Here is a 22,664-nt window from a genome sequence, read left to right as displayed (position 1 = left end):
AGACCTCAATACAGCCATTACATCCACTACTTCAGGCCCATTTCTGCCCTCCGCAGTCCCAATCTCCCTCGCATCCTCTCCATGACAGCTTGCCAAGCTATACTTCATTAATCCTGACCTGCAACCGGTCTGTTCGGCCAGGAGAGCCATAAACTGAAGAGGCCACAAATAACAGACCCCACCCGCCACAGAACCGGCGCTTAGCTAGCCCCTCCCTCGGCAGCAGAGCTAAACCCAAGGCGCATGCACCGCCAGAGCCAGTCGCGCTTCCATGGCGTCACACAAAGCGCATTATCCGAGATATGGTCTCATCCATTGATGACACCTGGAGCAAGTCTGTTTGTGTACTGTGCGCACGTTGTTTCTTGGGCACAAGGGATTTTTCCAGCGGAAAGGTAAATAAGAAAGAGTCCTGGTGGCTGAAAGCTGCTGAACAAAGTGAAGAAAGGGGGAAGAGTGAGTGAGACCTGAAGGAAACGTCATCAAAGCACTCCGGAAGTGTCCCACAATGAAGGGTAAGCGGGATGAGAGACACGAAATTGGGCCGGAATGACAGAATAGAGGGTCTGGAACAAGAAGCTGAATCAGGGATACCTGTCGCAACAGAGTCCCAAGACAGTTTCCAGGGAACTGACTCATAGTACACAAAAGAAATCAATGCGCAGAGTGTGAAGTGGCCGGACACAGTCTCTAAGCTAGGAATAGATGTCAAGATGGAGTGTGTGTGTTCTCCCCAGGGGAGCTAGGGCTGCTCAGGGGAACTAGAAGAGGTGGATCCAAGACCTTGGCAGAACTTAGCCACTACCTGCCCAGATAACTGCTGACAGGACCTGCTCCCCTCTACCACCTGGCTTTTCACCCTTTGTCATGTAAAAACCTTCTTAGGTGCAGTATTACAAACTTAAGGCATTGGTATTTGAGCAGAAAAGAGATGTTCCAGGAAAGGAAGCAAGCACTGGAGCAGTATTAGAGGGAGAGAGGATACTGTAAAGATTAAGCCTCTGATCTGTTGATTTACACTCCTGCCATGTCCTTTTATCAGAGATCAAGTGCCTTGACATATCTCAACTTCAATATTATTTTGTACATAACTAGGAATAATGATGTTTAAAATTGCTTAGAAAGATTAATGAGATTAAAATAAATGTATACACGCACCTACCAGTGTATATATGTGTTGTTTTAAATCAACTACTTGACAAGCAGTGAGTGTACCAGAGCTATTACATGTGTACTGCTGCAGAAAGACTTCCAACTCTGTTGCTAGGCATCTGGGGTAGGTAAAACAAAGTTATTCCTAGGGTTCCAGGCCCTGCACATTAATCTCAATAAACAAACTGGAGTCTCAATCTGCAGTTCAACGGAGAACTAGATTCTGTATGTAAAACTGGTAACTACCTTGGTTTGTTTGCTTGGTCAAACATGTACTCAGGGAAGCACAGAGAACAGAGGTGGGTTTTTGTTTCTTTGTTTGTTATTATTGTTGCTGTTGGGATAAGGTCTGCTATATAGTTCTGACTGAGCTGGAAACAGACTGTAAAGGAGGCTGGCCTCTCCCTCTGAAGTGATGGGATCAACTGTGTGCGCTACCACACTCAGCTCAGAGACTAAATGTATAGAGTGTAGTGTGAGCTACATTTTCTGGTCATTTGCCCTTTCCTACCACATTTACAACTGTACTCTGTCCCCCAATGCCACCGTGATGGTTTCCTCCAAACAAATAAGAAACAGAAGCATGGAGGTTTAGAGAGATTTTGGCATCATGCTGGCCATATTTAGAATTTGCAGAAAGACTGTTGTATTTTGTCTGTCAGGATACATTCCAATTTTATAGATTCTAAACAGCGAAAAATATGCTTTAAATTTCTTGTAGTCAGCAAAATACAGTGTTTCTACCAACCACCCCCTAATCGTTAACATCACCTCAGTTTTAGTGTCTTCATTCCTTAGTGAGCAACTGCCCCAGCATAATTATAACTTGTATTTTAAATCAGAACTACTCTAAATGTGATCCAATGAGGAGTTTTTCTGGACATGCAGAGTCTGGAGTAGGAACTAAAATCCCATGTTTTAATAAGATCCCAGAGGTTCTTAAACACATTAAGCTTTGAGAGGTGCTCTTTTAAACCTCATCCTAAATATTTCTAGGACAAATCTGGCCAGAGGGAAGAGTTAAGAAGTATCTAAGATAGTTGTGGTGGTACATGTCTGTAATCCCAGGAACTAGCACTTAGGAGCCTGAGACAGAAATATTGGAGGTTTAAGGCCATTGTGAGCTACATAGCAAATTCTAAGTCAGCCTAGGATGCAAAGTGAGACTGTGTCTTTAAATAAATATTTAAATAAGGAGCATTCAGTAGGACCAGGGACATGGATCCGTGGTGAAGCATTTGCCTGGCATGCATTAAACTCCACTGAGTTTAATCCCCCAGGACTGCAGAGTAAAACAGAAGTACCATCCAAGAAAGCTTTGCCTTTTCATACTAACTGTTAGGCCCAGATCGTGACCCCAAAGATACCACCAAAGACCTTAGGTACAGAATGCAAAAGCAAGGTTTATTTCTGTTTACAGGCCGCGGGCAGGGAAGCTCGATCCAAAGCACTCATAGTAACCGTGAGGCCAGGAGGAACATGCTTTTTCTTTGTGTGGCTAGCTTTTTAAAGGCAAAATCCACAAGCTCTTCAGTGGGGTTGGGGGAGTTTTGCACGGGTGCAACTCAGATTGGTTTATTTTTATCTCTGTTCTCTTTCAATTGGGTGAGGGTATGTAACCTTTGAATTTACTGGTTGTTGGTTACAATTTATCACTTTGGGGGCAGTCCAGCACAAGTCCCAGGCTTTGTCCTTGAGCCACCATGGGGGCTGGCTGGCCAAGCACGTACTGCACATAACTCTAAGTTGGTGACGGGCCCCAGAGAGTAAACATCTGGCTGAACTTTGAGCAGTCTGAGTACGTGCAGAAAGGGAGCTACTGCAAGGACTATGTCTTTTGTTCATGGCCCTCCCAGAAACTGTTTGCTCAAGTCTCAGGAAACTGAAATTGAGGCCTGATCTCTGAGAGAAGACTGAGCAGCCTGTTATGGCATCTGCTTGGTCCTTTCACTAACCAAGTATTCCGTCTCTAAATAAGTGTAGTTTTGGTCATACTTAGAAGAGCCTTGGATATTACACTCATTCCTAACAGGAAGTAATCTTCTATTTTTGTCTTTCATCCCCAGCTGTGATTTACCATGCCTTTTCTCATAAAGAAGCCAAGGAGCACGATGTACAGGTACAGTCTTTCAAAGGTGGGCTGGGAGCAGTAGACTTGATAGCAAAAATGGTTCAGTGTCTTCTAAGACTGGTCTAGCTGTCCTTTCCCATGGATTACTCTTCACCTTTACAGTCAGCATATTAGGCCCCATCGAGGTCTTTTGTGCTGATGTCTTCTTGTGCCAGACTACTTTCTTAGGGTACCAGAGTCAGCTCTGAGGGACTTGGACTCCTAGATTTCATGTCATCTTCCACTCCAGGGGAATGACAGCCAGAGCCTACCTGAAACCTGACTTGCTCTTGCTTCTGTGTTCAGTGTTCAGGCCATTTCATAAGTGAATGTTAAAAATTCTGTCTGGATGCTTCAGCATGCTTTGTCAGATGGGTGGACATGTCACCTGTGTCTCATAAAGAACACATGCCCTACCAGGCTGTGTGGCGCATGCCTTTAATCCCAGTTCTTGGGAGGCAGAGGCAGGCAGTTCTCTGGGTTTAAAGACAACTAGGGATATACAGAGAAACCCTGTCTCAAAAAGCAAAAGAGAGAGAATATCCTTGAAATCAAGATTTTAAAAGGCCTTGATTTTATTTCCCCATGAAAGAGAGACTACATATGAGTTTAAAAGAACCAAATTGTTCTGATATTGATGATAGATTGTTTAGCCATCCCGACTTTGAACTGCCTCAAAGATGGTGTGTTCTGTCTTTTTACCCCCTGCTTTAGCAGAGAGAGGATATCGGGTTACTGTTGATATATTAACCTAAATAAAGCTAGCAGTTAGCCTCAGACTTGTTTTTACTGTCTGGTTAGTGCAAAAAGAGCCCAGCAAATGGTCCAGCCAAGAGGTAGGTCCTCAGGAAAGAGCACTGTCCGGGTTGCAGCAGATGAAGGCCAAGTGAGATGCCTGCTGCCCAGTGAAGAATAGACTGTTGCTGCCCCAACTTGAGAGGTGGTGACACTACAGTTTCTCAGGACTGGGTGCAACAGTGAAGTGGTTTCACCTGCTCTTCCCTAGGGTATTACAGTCCTGTGGATGAGAGTGAGTAGTGCCCGAGATGCACTTCACGCTTTCTGCCTCAAGGGGGACTGGAGCAGACCTCTCCAACAGCAGCCACATGGAGGCCACAAGGCTGAAAAGCAAGGAAAGGGGACTGTGGTGCTCAGTATCAGATTTCCTCCTCCTTGACCTGCCTGGAACCCCCAGGCAATTTCCCCTAGTTCTGGAATGGCTATTTCCCTAACACCCCCAGCTCCCTTCCACTTCAAGCTAGTCTTGTGGTCATGACTTATTAAATAACCTGTATCATCCATTTCTCAAGCTTCCTTCCCCACAAGGATTAGAGAAGTCTTGTGTTACAAAGGATTTTGAATGCTCAATAGAGTTACCTCAGAGAAACAGGACAGGAAGTCAGTGTTTGACCTGGCTACAGTGTAGGACAGTGTCACAGTTAGCATGTGAGTGTTACTTTTACATCTTGGTAGTTGTCTGTAGCAAACACTTGGAAGACAAGGGATTTGTAGCCTAGATCAGCAAAAATGGTGGCTCTCGGGAACTGGACATGAGGACCCCGGAGTCTGAGAACAGAACAGTAAACCACACCACCATGTTTCCGAGCAGGAGCTGGGAAGCCAGCGGGCTGAGGCCTTTGTGAGGGCCTTCCTGAAGCAGAGCATACTTCACTGGAGCCAGCAAGACTTTTGAGAGCCATCTGCAACATAAGGCTGTGGTCTTGGAATACTTGTCAGAAGCCAAAGCAGCAGAAGAAGAAATCCAAAGTCCTCACTGCCAAACAGAGGAGAGACATGAGGCTCTTTGACATTAACCCAGAGCAACAGAGGTACGCCCATCTTTCCTAAAGGCCTTGCCACTCATCATTGCCTAGTCTTTCTGGTCAGGGTGTGGACTGGAGATTCCAGGGGCTCACTAGGCAGCTCTGCCTCCTTAGTCTCAGGGGCTTCTCTGCCTTCCGTCACAGGAGGCAGCCTCCCCCTACCAATTTCTTTATGTCTTGGCTTGGCTTCTAAAAGTCAGGCATTGGTGAGCCAGAGAACTTTCATCATTTAGTGTCTCTCCTGGGCTCAGTAATAAGTGAGTCTGTTACCCATAGCCACAGACTGTCTTGGCTTTCTTATTAAGTCCTTTATATGGACTTTCCTATAGCTTTTAATATCACTAGACAGAATCACCCACTCAAAGGTTACTGCCAAGGAGAGGTACTGCCTATACTTGTCTGAAGTTTCTGAAAGGAATATATCACTTTCTTATGGGAGGATGTCTCCCTTAAGGCAGTTCTGAGTCTGTGTGTACAGCCACTATTTATAGGCTTTGTATAACACTCCATTGCCACATAGCCTTCCACGTCCCAGAAGGCATGAGAGTGTCACTTTACTCTGAGACTGTCTCCCTGGGGTTCTTGCAGGAAGTTCTTGTTTCAGGTTTGAGCCTGATGTTCTTGACTCTCTGACCTTGGCTTTGTGTGAACGGGCACCAAGACAAATGGTAATAGTCCCAGGGAAAATCTTTTGGTACTCTCCCTTCACTTTCCGGACATTCCCACTACTTTACACGAGGACCTGCTTTGCAAGTCTGCTAAACTTATTCCTGATAATTTAGAATTAACTTTATTATTTGTACAACCACAATAGGCAATCCAAGAAAGGACTTGCCCACTTTATATTACCCATTCATACTGGGTTGCCTGGACCATTAGCAAAAGGAAATGAAGAAATTGATCAATTACTGGTAGGAAATGTATTGGAAGCCTCAGAATTTCACAAGAAACATCATGTTAACCGTCAGAGCTTAAAGAAATGTAGATGAATTTCTACATGGTCTTATTAAATAAAACACAAAGCCAGATATAGGGGTGAAAGCCCGGGAGAGATCAGGGAAATAGGGAAAGTCACAGCTAACCTTACTCACCAACTTGGCAGCTTCCAAATGCTAGTTACTTCCTGTCTACCCACACCTTGCTATTCTGCCATCTGATTTGCTCTCTCCATTAAGCTACATCATTTTCTCATCCTACCCAGCTCTGTCACTTCCTCTCTGTCTGTACAGACCTCCACAGTTAACTAGTTTTGGAATTTATGACGTGTGCCACTACACCTGGCTCTGTTTCCAGTATGGCCTTGAACACACAAAGATCCTGCCTACCAAATGATAGGATTAAAGGCATTGCCTGACTTCTTTGTTACTTAAAATGGCTTGCTATTTCATCCGATCTCCAGGGAAGCTTTATTTATTAAAGCACAAATAAAATATCACCATATTTCAGCACAAATAAAATATCACCACAAAGAAAAAAATTTTCATTACTGGCAACAAGCTAAGGAAATTAGAAAAAAACTGTCCTGCTTGTTCTTTGTATAAGCAAGTTCCTTTACCTGCAGGAACTAATCTTAAAGGTACATACACAAAGAAATGAAATTTGGCAAATGGATGTATTTCATTTAGCAGAATTTGGAAAATTAAAACACATTCATCATATCTTTGATACATACTCTGGATTTTAATTGGCACCTGCATTAAGTTCTGAAAAGGCTGATTCTATAATTACACTTTTATTAGAAACAAAGGCTGTAATGGACATAGTAATACAAAATAAAAATGATAACACCTCAGCATATATCTCCTGCAAAATGACACTTTTTTTTTACAGGTTACAACATAAAACACATTACAGAGATGCTATATAATCCTACTGTACAAGCAATTGTTGAAAGACCTAATAACACTCTAAAGGAGATGCTTGTCAAACAGAAGGATGATATGAGGACCACTAGGGATAGAGTGCACAATGCTTTACTTACCTTAAATTTTTTAATTGCTAATGAAACAGTAACAACAGCTACTGACAGGCATTGGACGATACAAAAACTGCTGTGTACTTAAAGGTTGCCTTTACATCAGTATGGAAAATGGGAAAGGTGTTATGATGGGGTTGAGGTTATGCTTATGTTTCTGGAGGAGATTAGAAGTTGTGGATACCATCAAAATTAATAAAGCTTAGACATGAGCAAGAGAAGTCTCCTGAATGCTTCCTGTTACTGAGATGTATCTGGGAAGGAAAAAACACAGGAATGCCTTTGGAGCAGACAGCTAATCCTCCTACTCGGGGACAGCTTAAGAATTTATATGACAAAGGGGAGGTGGTAATTCCTATGACTCAGAAACCTCTGAATTCTACAAATCTATTACTTTTCATGCTGCCTATGGTAACTTTACAGGTAAAAGGGACTGATCATAGTTACTTGGACTTTACTCCTAATCCTCCATTAATTTAGCAGTAAGGTGGTGAAATATGGATATTCCTGTGGTGGTTAATAAATCTTCTTGGCTATCTGGTCCTTATGATTACTGAGGCCCTACTCAGCCAATGGAGGAGGATAAAGAGATTAAAATTATACTGTGGGAGCATAAGGAATTCCTATTCATATGGGAAATGGAATTCAGTGTCTAAATATAACCTCTCAAGTATGACTATCCACAGTGCTACCTAAGATTATCATAGTAAGTTTTATATATTTCATGCAAATGGTTTTAAAGGACAGGTGATTAATGCTACTAGATACATAAATCTGCCATTCTGTGAGATGAGGGTTACCAACAAGGAATCTGACTGGATACATTGGCAACAACGCAAGATTGAGAAACCTCGAGTGCTAATTAATATGTCCTGTGGAGACATCACTGATTGGAGCCCTTATGGCTCCCCTCAAGGAAAATATTGTCACTTAGAATTAAAATTGAAGTGGTATAGTTTGAGTGGAACTGTAGAAATTAGTTCTTATGTTAATGAACCTATCCAATGGCATGGAATTGGAATGTCAAGTTGTCTCCTGCAATTTGACAATTCAATTTGTACTAACTTGTGAAAGTTATCAAGTGCCTCCCACTCTCTTTTTTAATAAATTTTTTCACTTAAATTTTTTTTTCTTTCATTTTACATGCCAACCTGTTTCCCCTTCCTCCCCTTCTCCTACTTCTCCCCACCTTCCCGCCCCCATCCCACCCTATCTCCTCATAGAGGGTAAGGCCTCCCTTGGGTAATCAACACAGGCTGGCATACCAAGTTGGGGCTGGATCTAGCCCCTCCCCACTGCATAAGGGCTGAGTAAGATATCTCACCACAGGGAATGGGCTCTAAAAGCCAGTTCATGTACCCAGGATAAGTCCTGGTCCCATTGCCAGTGGACACACAAAGACATCAAGCCACACAACTTTCACCCCCATTCAGAGGGCTTAGTGTAGTCCAATGCAGGCTCCCCGGTTGTCAGTCCAGAGTCCATGAGCTCCCACTAGCTTGGGTCAGCTATCTCTGAGATTTTTCCCATCATAATCCTGACCCCCCACCCCCTTGTTTCTATAATCCTTCCTCCCTCTAGTCAACTGAAATCCATGGCCAATTGCTTGGCTATCGGTCTCTGCATCTGCTTCCATCAGTCACTGGATGTAGGTTCAGATGTAGGTTCAATGATGACAGTTAGGGTAGACACCAATCTCAGTGCAGGGGAAAGCTAGTTCAAGCACCCTCTCCACCAATGCTACGAGTCTTAGCTGGGGACAATCTTGTGAGTTTCTGGGGTTTTCCATAGCTGCAGATTTCTCCCCAGCCCCTTCATGGAACTTTCTGTCAAGATATCTCTTTCATTGCTCTCCCTCCCTATCTCTCCCCAAACTCGGCCATCTCAAGTACTCATGTTCCCACCTTCCATCCCCTCCCTCTATTTCCCACTCCCAGTTTACCCAGGAGATCTTGACTCTTTCCCATTCCTGGGGCAATCCACATGTGTCCCTCTTGGTGTCCTCCTCTTTACATAGCTTCTCTAGGGTTGTGGATTGTAGCCAGGTTATCCTTTGCTTTGCATCTAATATTCACTTATGAGTGAGATATTACTGTGTTGGTCTTTCTGGGTCTGGGTTACCTCACTCAGGATTATTTTTTCATGTTCAATCCATTTGCCTACAAATTTCATGATGACTTTTTTTTTTGGCCACTGTGTAATACTCCATTGTGTAAATGTACCATGTTTTCTTTATCCATTCTTCAGTTGAAGGGCATCTAGGTTGTTTCCGGGTTCTAGCTATTAGAAATAATGCTGCTATGAACATAGTGGAACAAATGTCCTTGTGGTGTGGTTGAACATCTTTCTGGGTATATGCCCAGAAGTGGTATTGCTGGATCTTGAAGTAGGTTGATTCCCAATTTTCTGAGATACTGCCATACTGATTTCCAGAGTGGCTGTACAAGTTTGCATTCCCACCAGCATTGGAGGAGTGCTCCCCTTTCTCCACATCCTCTCCAACACAAGCTGTCATCATTGTTTTTTATCTTAACCATTGTGAGAGGTGTAAGATGGTATCTCAGAGTTGTTTTAATTTGCATTTCCCTGATGGTTAAGCATGTTGAACATTTCCTTAAATGTCTTTTGGCCATTTGAGATTCTTCTCTTGAGAATTCCCTGTTAGCTCTGTAGCCCAGTTTTTTTTTTATTGGATTGTTTGATATTTTGCTGTCTAGTTTCTTGAATTCTTTATATGTTTTGGAAATCAGCTCTCTGTCAGATGTGGGGTTGGTAAAGATCTTTTTCCATTCTGTATGCTGCCTTTTGTCTTATTGACAGTGTCCTTTACATTAAAGAAACTTCTCAGTTTGAGTAGGTTCCATTTATTAATATTTGCACTCAGTGTCTATGCTACTGGTGTTATATTTAGGAAGTGGTCTCCTGTGCCAATGCATTCAAGACTATTTCCTACTTTCTCTTCTATCAGGTTCAGTGTAACTGGATTTATTAATTCCCTTGGATTTGAGTTTTGTACATGGTAATAGATATGGATCTATTTGCATTCTTCTATATGTAGATACCCAGTTATGCCAGCAGCATTTGTTGAAGACACTTTCTTTTTTTTTGCACTGTATAATTTTGGCTTCTTTGACAAAATTGAGGTGTTCACAGGTGTGTGGATTAATGTCAGGGTCTTCAATTTGATTCCATTGATCAACGTGTCTGTTTTTGTGCAAATATCAAGCTGTCTTTATTATTATAACTATATAGTAGAGCTTGAAGTCAGAGATGGTGATGCCTCTGGAAGTTCCTTTATTGTATAGGATTGTTTTGGCTATCCTGGGTTTTTTGCTTTTCCATGTGATGTTGAGTATTGTTGTTTTAAGGTCTGTGAAGAATTGCATTGGGATTTTGATGGGGATTGCACTGAATCTATAGATTGCTTTTGGTAAGATTGTCACTTTTACTATGTTGATCCTACATATGCCATAACATGGGGGATCTTTCCATTTTCTGATACCTTCTTCAGTTTCTTTCTTCGAAGACTTAAAGTTCTTGTCATACAGGTCTTTCATTTGTTTGCTTAGATATTTTATGTTATTTGTGGCTATTGTAAAGGGTGATGTTTCTCTGATTTCTTTCTCAGCCCATTTAACATTTGTATATAGGAGGGCTACTGATTTTTTGGGGTTAATCTTATATCCTGCCACATTACTGGCTGTTTATCAGCTGCATACTATTATATCATCTGCAGATAGTGGAAGTTTGACTTCTTTTCCAATTTGTATCCTCTTGATCTCCTTTTGGCGTCTTATTGTTCTAGCTAGAACTTCAAGTGCTATATTGAATAGATATGGGAAGAGTGGACATCCTTGTCTTATTCCTGATTTTAGTGGAATTGCTCTGAATTTCTCACCATTTAGTTTGATGTTGGCTGTTGACTTGCTGTATATTGCCTTTATTATGTTTAGGTATGTTCCTTATATCTCTGATCTCTCCAAGACCTTTATTATGAAGAGGTGTTGGATTTTGTCAAAGACTTTTTTTAGCATCTAATGAGATGATGATGTGTTTTTTTTCCTTTCAGTTTGTTTATATGGTATATTACATTGACAGATTTTCATATGTTGAACCATCCCTGCATCTTGGGGATAAAGCCTACTTGATCATGATGGATGATTTTTTGATGTGTTCTTGGATTTGGTTTGCTAATATTTTATTGGGAATTTTTGCATCAATGTTCATGAGGGAGATTGGTCTGTAATTCTCTTTCCTAGTTGTGTGGTTTGGGTATGAGGGTAACTGTAGCTTCGTAAAAAGAGTTTGGCAATATTCCTTCTGTTTCTATCATTTGGAACAGTTTTAGGAGTATTGATATCAGCTCTTTTTGAATTCTGGTAGAGTTCTGTGCTGAAACCATCTTGCCTTGGGCTTTTTTTGGTTGGGAGATTTTGATGGCTGCTTCTATTTCCTTAGGGGTTATAGGTCTATTTAAATTGTTTATCTGATCTTGTTTTAATTTTGATATATGGTACCTGTCCAAAAAATTGTCCATTTCTTTTACATTTTCCAATTTTTGGAGTACAGGTTTTCAAAGTATAATCTAATGATTCTCTTGATTTCTTCAGCATCTCTTATTATGTCCCCCTTTTCATTTCTAATTTTGTTAATTTGGATATTCTCTCTCTGCTTTTTGGTTAGTTTGGATAAGGGTTTGTCTATCTTGTGGATTTTCTCAAAGAACTAACTTTTTGTTTAATTGATTCTTTATCTTATTCTCTTTGTTTCTATTGTATTGATTTCAGCCCTCAGTTTGATTATTTCTTGTCATCTACTCCTCCTGGGTGAGTTTGTTTCTTTTTGTTCTAGAGCTTTCAGGTGTGCTGTTAAGTCACTAGTGTGAGATTTCTCCAGCTTCTTTATGTGGGCATTTAGTGTTACGAATTTTCCTCTTAGCACTGCTTTCATAGTGTCCCATAAGTTTGGGTGTGTTGTGCATTCATTTTCATTGAATTTATGGAAGTCTTTAATTTCTTTCTTTCTTTCTTCCTTGACCCATTGGTGATTCAGTTGAGCATTGTTCAGTTTCCATGAGTTTGTAGCTTTCTGCATTTTGTATTGTTGTTGATTTCTAACTTTAAGCCGTGGTGGTCTGATAAGATACAGGGGGTTTCTCCAATGTTTTTGTATCTGTTGAAATTTGTTTTGTTACCAAGTATGTTGTCAATTTTGGAGAAGGTTCCATGGAGTGCTTAAAAGAATGTATATTCTTTTGTGTTTGGGTGAAATGTTCTATAGATGTCCATTATGTTCATTTGTGTCATAACATCTATTAGTTTTTTTATTTCTCTATTAAATTTCTGTATGGCCGACCTGTCCAGTGGTGAGAGTAGGGTGTTGAAGTCTCCCACTATTAGGGTGTGGTGTTTGATGTGTGATTTGAGCTTTAGTGCTGTGGGATGCTCTGTAGGCTATGGATGTGTTGCTCTGATTGGTTGATAAATAAAATGCTGATTGACCAGTAGCCAGGCAGGAAGTATAGGCAGGATAAACAGACAACGAGAGTTGTGAGAAGTGGAAGGCTGAGTCAGGAGACACTGCTAGCCGCTAGCAGAAGAAGCAACATGTAAAGATACTGGTAAGTCATGAGCCATGTGGCAAGGTATAGATTAATAGAAATGGGTTAATAAGATATAAGAACTAGATAGCAAGAAACCTGCCATGGCCATACACAGTTTATAAGTAATATAAGTCTATGTGTGTTTATTTGGGTCTGAGTGGCTCCGGGTCCAGGTGGGACTGGAGATAACTCCAGCTGCACTTTAGTAATGTTTCTTTTACAAATGTAGGTGCCCTTGTAATAGGGGCATAAATGTTCAAAATTGAGACTTCATCTTAATGGATTTTTCCTGTGATGAATATGAAATGCCCTTTTTCATCTGTTTTGTTTGATTTTCGTTTGAAGTCTGTTGTGTTAGATATTAGGATAACTACACCCACTTGTTCCTTAGGTCCATTTGATTGGATATTTTTTCCTAGCCTTCTTTTACTCTGAGGTAGTGTCTGTCTTTGAGGTTGAGGTATGTTTCTTGTATGCAGCAGGAAGATGGATCCTGTTTTTGTATCCATTCTGTCAGCCTTTGTCTTTTTACAGGTGAATTGAATCCATTGATATTAAGGGATATTAATGACCAGTGACTGTTAATTCCTGTTTTTTTGTTTGTTGTTTGTTTTGGTGGTGGTAGTGTGTGTGTTTCCCTTCTTTGGGATTTGCTGATGTAACTTTATCTATTGCCAGTGTTTTGTTAGTTGCAGTAACTGCCCTGGGTTGGAGTTTTCCTTCTAGTACTTTCTGTGGGGCTGGATTTGTGGATATGTAATGTTTAAATCTGGTTTTATCATGGAATATCTTGTTTTCTCCATCTACAGTGATTGAAAGCTTTGCTGGGTATAATAGTCTGGGCTGAAATCTGTGCTCTCTTAGTATCTGCATAACATCTGTCCAGGACCTTCTGGCTTCCAGAGTTTCCATTGAGATCTCAGGTATAATTCTGATAAGTCTGCCTTTATATGTTATTTGACCTTTTTCCTTTGTTGCTCTTAATATTCTTTTTTTATTCTGTATGTATAGTGTTTTGACTATTATGTGATGAGAGGACTTTTTTGTGGTCCAGTTTATTAGGTGTTCTATATGCTTCTTGTACCTTCATAGGCATGTCTGTCTTTAGGTTGGGAAAGCTTTTTTTCTATAATTTTGTTGAATATATTTTCTGTACCTTTGAGCTGGAATTCTTCTCCTTCTTCTATCCCTATTATTTTTAAATTTGGTCTTTTCATGGTGTCCTAGATTTCCTGGTTGTTTTGTGTTAAAAATTTGCTGGATTTCAACATTTTCTTTGACCGATGAATCTATTTCCTCTATAGTATCCTCAATCTGATATTCTCTCTTCCATTACTTTTATTCTGTTGGTAATGCTTGCCTCTGTAGTTTCTGTTCATTTATTCAGATTTTCCTTTTTCTGAATTCCCTAAGTTTGAGTTTCTTTATTGCCTCTATTTCAGTTTTCAAGTCTTGAACTGTTTCCTTCACTTGTTTGGTTGTTATTTCTTGGGTCTATTGATTTTAAGAGATTTATTGATTTCCTCCAACTTTTTGTTTGTCTTTTCCTCCATTTCTTTAAGGGAATTTTTCATTTCCTCTTTTATGTCCTCTATCATCTTTATAAAGTTGTTTTTAAGGTCATTTTCTTCTGGAACATCTGCTTTGGGATGTTCAGGTTTGGCTGTTGTAGGATTACTAGGTTTTGATGGGACTGCAATGCTCTCTATGTTGTTTAATGTGTTCTTACACTGCAGTCTACCCATTTCTTCCTTTAATATAAACAGGTGGAGCTCCAGATCACTCTTCTTCCAATTGGTGCAGGTGGACACTCTGGGTCCTGTGGTTGCTCTTCTTCTCAATTGGTCCAGGATAAGGCATATGGGTCAGGTGGTCACTGGTGCCTAACAGGATGGTTGGCCAGAGGTGGGGGTAGGAGGAGGCTGATGCCCAGTCTCTGGAGCTGCACTGGTGCGAGGAGTGGCACTGAATGTGCCTTCAGGGCCTAGGGGGCTAGTGAACTGGGCTGAGCAGTCTGGAGACTGGGGCCTCACCTGTTCCCAATTGGTGCAGGGTGGGCGTACAGGCCTGGTCACCTCCCATCCTCTTAAAGTATGGGAAGAAAAGTTACACATTAAGGATGGTAAGTATGCTTTGTCTTTTAGACTGATTGAAAGCCATCCTTTTATGGCTTGTGTACCATTATCTTACTAGCTACTAAATGGGCCTGTACAATTGTGCCGTAATAATTATTGCATCACTTGTGAATGCTGTACCCTTCATACCTGTGTTAATTCTAGTATGTCTTTAAACTTACTATTTCAAAGTTTATATATTCTTAGAGCAAGGGCAACAATCTGGATACCAGTGAAGTTGTCGATGTCATGTCAAGGCACACACATTTGATCAACCTGGTACAGAAGCTAGCTGAAAGAATATTAAGAAGAATACATCCAATGGTTGGATTGATTTTTGCAGTTATTATGAAAATTATTGCATTGACTGCTACTGGTGCAACAGCCAGAGTGGTGCTTCATAAAGAAATTCCAACTACTGGGTTTGTTAGAAACTGGCATAAGCATTCTACAGAACTTTGGACTGAACAAAATAAAATAGATAATGAGATAGGTAATGAATTAGCTGATTTGAGACAAGCTGGTATATTGTTGAGAGATCAGTTAGAACTATCAAAGGAGCAAATAAAGTTAAAATGTGATTGGAATGTTATTGTATTACTCCTTTAAAGTTTAATGAAAGCAAGTGTGGTTGGGAAAAGATTAAGATGCATTTGATGGGTCACCCTAACTCTTCTCAAATGATTTATGATTTACAGCAAGAAAGTAAGAATTTTTTTAAAGTTACCTGATATGACAAGAATGGATGTTATGGAAAGCCTTGCAGATACTATAACCTCATTCAACCCTGTACATCACTTTAATAGATTTCTTGTTTGAGCAAGTGTTACTCTTTTGCTAGCAACAGTAACCTTATTGGCTTTAAGATGTGTTTTGATTTACTTATATAAGATTGTAAAACAGAAAGATAGAGAAAAGGCTGTATTTGCTGTGAAGCTACATAACCTCCAAAATAATTAATTGTTGCATGTAAAAAGGGGCATATGTTGGGAGAATTTCTGCAGAACTGCAGCTGGTTTGATTCCTGAGTGTTAGCACCTAGCTTTGATCTGCCTTTTGTGATTGCTACCTCCTGTCTCCATTATCTCCTGTTTGAAGTCTTATCTGAGTGTTCGCTAGGAGTTCAAAGCCTATGAAAACTTGGTTTAGGGACAACCCAGAAAACTGTGGTATTCCTTTACTGAGAATTTGCATTTGGCATTGTCTCATTGAGGGGCTTAGATAAGAGGTATATGGAATTGACTTGCTAAAGTTGTGAATTGCATAACAATAAAAGGGTCCTTTGCTTATCTACAGTGTTTCAGTCCATAGAGACGGACGCCCTCTGAAGGTGATAAAGTCTAAAATCATTCTTAGAGTGCTCTGTGCCTTCTTTCTTTGACCCCCCATGAACACACATCCAATATACCACAGTTTCTCTTGGGCAAAGGACATTGAGTGAACAGCACCTGGATTGTTACGGCTGATGTTATATCTCCACCTTAAGATCCTATTCCTAGTCTGAGCCAGGGGTTCCACCATCACATCTACAACTGGCCAGCATGAAGAGAATCAAAGCAAAGGGCTCCCTCTTCCCTTCTCAAAAGCAGAAATTTAGCCTTGAGAAGGTTCTGCCAGGGAAGAAATTGAGGTTCAAGGAGGGGAATGCACTCAGCTTTGGCCACATTGTCATTGGGGATCCTAGGGCTTACATGAAGTCTCAAGTACTCCCTCATGCTCATTCTCAGCCCTGAGCCCAGCTGTCTTCCTGAACACTGGAAATCCCAAGCTCATGTTTCTGACTTTGTACCTGTTCCTGACTTATGACAGATACAGTCTCTTCCTCCCTCTGCATGAACTCTGGAAGCAGTACATCTGTGATCTATGCAGTGAGCTCAAGCCAGACACATGAGTTTTATTTCTGAAGCCTGCCATGGGATTAGACCCTCAAGTCTTGAGAGCACTAGAGATGCAGCCTGAGAAACCATCTGGCTGTGGGTGTTTGTGATCCTGTTTGCTTTGTTACCAACACGTCTTTGAGGGCTCTTTTCACCACCTAGGCAGCTGCAGATGATTCAGGCCAAGCACGTAAAGGCAAATCTTCATGGTGCTATTATCTCAGGTGATTTCTATGAGAGCACATGTTCATCTGGGGACTGTTACTCAGTGGCAGTATTCTGCTTGTCATCTGTCACTTGGTGTCCCTGAGGTACAAACAGTGAAGTTACAAACAGTGAAGATCTAAGATGGTTGTGACCTGAGCCATCCTGAAACCTTGTTAAACACACTAAGTGCTCTCTGCATGTCATTGGCTCACACTGTTGGAACCTAGCCTCTATCTGAGACTCTTGGGGGCAGATTCTCTCTCATCATGGTTTCCAGGGTGCCATCACCAGTGCAGATCTTTCCTGTCATTGTCAGACTCATTTACCTCATTGCACCCAACAGATACCTGGACATCCAGGAGGTACCTCAAACTCCCTATCTAACACAGAACCCTTGGTCTCCATTTAGATCAGCTCTCTCTGACCTGAATTCCTCATCTCCGAAAATGACACCTCTCTGTATACAATTTCTGCAGCCTAGAATCCTAGAATCACACACATCACCTCTTTCCTAATCCTCCACCTCAAGTCAATTAACACCTTGTTTTTGAATCTAACTTACCTCCAGCTCCCTCAAGTTGGTATAGAAGCTTTCCCTCCCCCTCCCCCAGCTCACATACTGCTTTTTTTTCCACATACACACCACATTAAATTCCCAAAATGAAGGCTGTTATCAGACATCAGACTACCAACTGCCATTTGCCTCTTCTTTAGCAGCTTCCCATCCAGTCAGAGTAAAAATTTTCAGTGTCCGTGGCTGGCCTCTGTGTGACTTGCACATCAGGTGCCTTTGCTTAGGTCCTTCTCTTAATAAGGGTACTCTGCAGGTTTGTGTATTGATTCTTGCTGTAACTTAGGTCACCTTTCTGATGTCACTTCCTGAGAGTCTACCACTCCTAAAGTTTTCCCCTCCACTCAAATTATTCTGTTACTATTTTCCTTACAGCCATTATCAGTATCAAGAAAAAGAATTGCCCAGGTGTTGTTATGCACTGTCCTTCATGAGAACTTCAGCTCCACAGGAGCAGGATAGAGGTCATATCATTCAGTGTCCTACTTCAGCACCCACTTAGCACACTAGGCACATAGTTTGCTCCAAATGTTTACTACATGGAAGTGGGCAGGGGCCTGTCTGTGAGGGGGCTCACCCCTTAGTGCTGGGCAGCTCTATAAAAGAACTACATTCCAGGAACAGTTCAAGAGGCCCAAAAATGAATGATGGGTGTCCTACCAATGGCAATTGCTCCACCAAGGCAACAAGACTGGGCTTTGTTGGTTCTGTGTATGACCTGTTGGCTCCAGAACCCTGGCTAAAGCCCACAGGACACTTAAGAACAGCCCGGAGATTGCAAAGCCCAGGGCAAGGAGTTGGCGTGCCTTGGCTCTTGCTGGCTTGATCATTGCCAGGCTACAAAGGCACTATCCTCTGGAGACTCTCTTCCTCAGCTGTGAAGGACCAGGCTACCAGTCCCTAAGGCCAGGCTGTGACTGCCGGAACTACCCAGGCCTTACCCTCATTTTTTTTCTCCTTTACAGTCATAAAATCCAAGTGACCCTCTTATTGTGGGGGGGTCACAGGAATCCTTCTGCAGGAGACAAGGCATGTCTTCAAGACCATCACCAAAGAAGACAACCTGAAAGGGACCAGTCAATTCCCAGTTAGCCACAGACTTTTTTTATGCAGAAACAAAGAGGTATTATATGGCCTTAAGAAATTATTATTTCTATATAAATCATTCAGGATTATAATCTGGTTGTATGCAAAGATTAGAACTACAGGGAATTAAGAATGGTAATAGATGAAAATGTCACTGCCCTAGAAAAATCTGTTAGCTAATAGTTCTTAGTTGCCAATACACTTGAGCCCCAGGACAGATAGGACTCATGATTGAGTCCTGTCATGGGTACTTGTGAAGCGGGGGCTATGGGACAGTTGCCATGACAAGCTTAATAAAAACCAGCTAAGAAGTAGGCCTGAGTTAACTGGCAGGCATCACCTGGATCCAGGAAAAGCTATAAGCTGACCCCACCCAGAGAGGTCTAGCAACTAAGGGGAAATACCTCAAAACAACCTCATTACTATAAGAAGGGAGGCACGATAAAAAGAATGCCCATGTGTCTGAGGCCAGCGTGAGATACATCGTGAGCTTCTGAAAAACGGGCTACAGAGACTTGCCTATCTCAGGAACACAAAAGACAAGAAGGAGAGAAAACATCCAGAGGTAGACAAGTCTGGGCAGCAAATAGCAACAAGTTTGAAAGAGGTAACATGTGCAGCAAGGCTCACCATCAGCCCCTCAAGTGCTTGCTTCTACCAGCAGCATCCAATTACAAGCATCTTCGCGATGAACAGAAGACCACTGCTTCTGCAAGTTCATCATGATACTGCCCACCACTTTAAGGATACAGAGCCATGCTGGCCCAAGAATCAAACCCTACCAAAAAGGGATGAAAAGCAGGGAAGGGAGATATGAGTCCTGCCTGGGGAAACACAGACTAAGGAAGGACTCTAGGAGAAGACACCAAAAGAAAAGATTCTTGGAGTTCATCATCCAGGTGAACGCATGACACTCAGCCCTGTCTTTCAAAACAGTCACAAAGGAGCCCTTTGATCTCTTCCTTGGATCATGGACAGATGCAGACAGCTCATAAAAAAAGACCAACTGAAATGGTTTCTCATCCAAGTTTCCTCCACCTAGGTGTTCCTCTCCTTCCTGTCCAAGGTACTGACTCTATATACAGTGAATGCTGATAGGACACTTTCAGCTGGAAGATGACACCTCATAGGATCACTAGATACAGTTTATTATAAGTAGCAATGCCAATACCCTGGACAGACCTCATGGGAAGGGGTACTTTCATACCAGTATTGCCTCCATTCACTAGTCCACACCTCAGCTTCCATGACTACTGTTGGTCTCCTGGCATCCTCTCCAACCAATTCCAACTTTTAGCTCAGAATCCAACCTTCCCATTGGCTGCTGCCCCATTTATGACATCATTTCCCCTCCAACCCCATTTATGACATCATTTCCCCTCCAACCCCACCACCACCTGGTACTTCTTGGGATTTCCATGGTGATGCCTGTAAACAAATTTGGATCATCACAGGTCACCTGTGCCCAGTCACCAGTAAGTGCTGTCTGATACCGGACACACTTGCCACTCAGGTCAGCTGATCAGACAAGAATAACCAATTCTCTTGCTCCATTGTACTGTGGATTGCTGATACTCTCTCTCCAACCATGGCAGGTAAGGAAAGAAACTTTAACACACTTCTTTTGATCACTTCTCCCTTATTTTTAACTATGCTTTTAAATCTTTGTTTAATGGGGATTCTATTGATGTTGATATCTCCAGTTGATTGTTATATTTAGATTTTTTTCTTAGCAGCGGTTAGAAAATATGGAAATAAAAGAAGACAAGTGGAAGCGATGACTCTGGAGGTAGTTTGAAACTTAATGTTTCAGAGAACCACAGATTTTAAATAAAAAGGTACAAGACATCATATCCCAAGCCATTTTTAGACACCACACTGTTGAGATCAGTCTAGGTAAAGGTTCCCTGTCAAATATAGGAAACCATATCCTCTTCTGATCCCTGGCTCTTAAAATCTGTCCAGCCCATCTTCCACAGCATTTCCTACATCTTATGAGCACTGGTTGTGTTGGATCTTATCAGCTGAGGCTGGGTACTCCATAGTGAGTAGTTCTCTGGACAAGAAGTGACACACCAATGTGTAGGGAAATTCTCCCAATAATTTCCAACTAAACAGTAACAAGAAATTAACAGTTACTGAGGAAGTATTCACTTAAGAATCAATTTAACCAGTTATTAAATTAAGAAACAATCTTATTCAGAGATGAACCCTGTACTACATTAGTAATCCCAAGATGTCACACAAAACACAGGGAAGCCTCAACTTGATATGCTAGATTTTGCTGACTCCCCAAGGGAGGCTTTATTTAACCTCTCTGAAGTCAGCAGAGCCCAGCACACTGAGCCTAGGCAGGTCCAAGCCCCTCCTCACTGCACCAAGGTTGTTTAACCTCTCTGAAGTGTGGATGGGAGTGGGGGAGTAAGTAGCAGGAAGAGGGTATGGAGGTTAACTGTGGTTGGTATGTAAAATGAAATTAAAATAAAAAAGAAAGCTCAGAGTAGAGATAAGCTTGGTGGACATGGCAAGTACCTATGATCCAGCACTCTGGATGCAGAGTCAGGCCTACCTGTGTGATTTCAAGGCCAGACTGATCTAGATAGAATCTATATCTTCCTTGAGTAGGGATAAGTAGAGTAAGATATGCACAGAACAGAACAAAGCACAGGCATGAGAAGCTGTCTAAGGTTCTCCTACTTTAAACACTTCTGTTCTGGGACACATGTGTGAGGCAGTGCCACAGCAGGTACAAGAACAAGACAATGTAGGGCAAAGAAGGGTGTTGTCTAGGTCAGAGCAAGCATCAACATGGATCAACTAGGAAGTGCATGCCCACACAGGAATAACAGGCAGTTCATCCAATGAGAGCCATCCTATCCCATACCAAGAATCATTCTGAACCATATTGTTTGGAATATGTGAGGGAACATAGGCTTTAGACTCTCCCAGACACTATAAATTGTAGATAAGACTGCTTGTGAGTGTTACAGCTCTGGAGGGGAAAGTACCCTGACTTGTCCAGAAATCAGGCTATACCTGGAGCTGCAATAGGACAGTTCTGGAGGGTGAATCTGTAATAGGAAAGCTCTGAAGGCTGGAGCCACAATAGGACAGCTCAGCTCTGGAGGGAAAGGTATCCTGATTTGTCAGGAAGCCAAGCTATACCTAGAGCTGCTATAGGACAGCTCTGGTGGGAGAGGTATCATGACTTGTCAGTAAGTCAGGAGATAACTGAAGATGGGGGTGGGATGGGACATGGTCTCCCTGCAGGATATAGCAATCCTGCTCCTCTCCCAGTGAGAGCCTTCACAGATGAGCCTTGCTCTGCCTTCACTTAAGAGCTCTGCTTCTTCTCTCTGGCCCAAGATGTTGCTTCTTCTGCTTCACTCTGCTAAAGGGGAAACCCCTGTAGAAATGTAGCAATCTCCTCTGGCTCCCATGAAAAATTGTTACTTTTTTCTGCTCAGTGTTGCTCAACCCACCTAAGGGAATGTCTCAGCAAGGATTTTTTTGGCTCAGTCCCCCTAAGGAATGTCTTGGCAAGGTTCTTCTGTTCTGTGCAGGCTAATGAAGATCTTTACCCAAGACTCTTTTAAGAAAGTGATTTATTTTGGAATGAGGTTTTTCCAGGAGAATGGCTGCCTCTGCCAAGGTGGGAAAGAACAACTCACAACTAAACAGGCAGAAGAGCTTTTTAGGGGAAGAATTTTTCCAAAGATATTTTCTGTTCAAAGATGGATTTGTTTTCCTGCTCAAGGATTAGTTGGTTTCATTGGTCAGGAACAGAGTTGGCTTTCATTTCAGGGCCAGGGCATATTTCTTTCACTGGCAGAGCTGGCTCTGGTTTCAGGGCCAAACTGTGTTTTGTTCATTACTTGTTTTTTTCATTTTTCTTTATTATGAAATTTTCTACTCATTCTACATACCACTCTCAGATTCCCAGCTCCTCCCTCCTCCCACCCTCCAGCCCTCCCTCCCAAGCCACCCCATATCGCCACACCCCCCAAATCAAGGTTGCCCACGGGGAGTCAGCAGAGCCCGGCACACTGAGCCTAGGCAGGTCCAAGCCCCTCCCCACTGCACCAAGGTTGTGCAAGGCATCACACCAGTCACCAGGCTCCCAAAAGCCTCCCCATGTACCTGGACA

General features: G+C 42.0%; 1 long non-coding RNA gene and 1 pseudogene across 2 annotated transcripts; one reads left to right on the top strand and one right to left on the bottom strand.

Moving 5' to 3' along the window:
• Positions 1–261: 261 nt before the first annotated feature.
• Positions 262–17,299, top strand: LOC131922611 (ribonuclease P protein subunit p29-like; annotated as a pseudogene).
• LOC131922840 (uncharacterized) lies at positions 2,536–21,299 on the bottom strand. 2 transcript variants are annotated; one of them, XR_009382418.1, is made up of 2 exons: positions 19,700–21,299; positions 2,536–5,036 (listed from the first exon to the last, which is right to left on the bottom strand). It is a non-coding gene; the product is annotated as an uncharacterized LOC131922840 (long non-coding RNA). The 2 variants fall into 2 exon arrangements; XR_009382417.1 differs by having other exon boundaries at positions 19,725–21,299.
• Between the last annotated feature and the right edge of the window lie 1,365 nt (positions 21,300–22,664).

This window comes from Peromyscus eremicus, chromosome 1, assembly GCF_949786415.1.
Source record: "Peromyscus eremicus chromosome 1, PerEre_H2_v1, whole genome shotgun sequence".
NCBI classification, from domain to species: Eukaryota; Metazoa; Chordata; class Mammalia; order Rodentia; family Cricetidae; genus Peromyscus; species Peromyscus eremicus.
The sequence above is the reverse complement of the archived record's forward strand: the minus strand, read 5'-3'. Positions and strand labels throughout refer to the sequence as shown.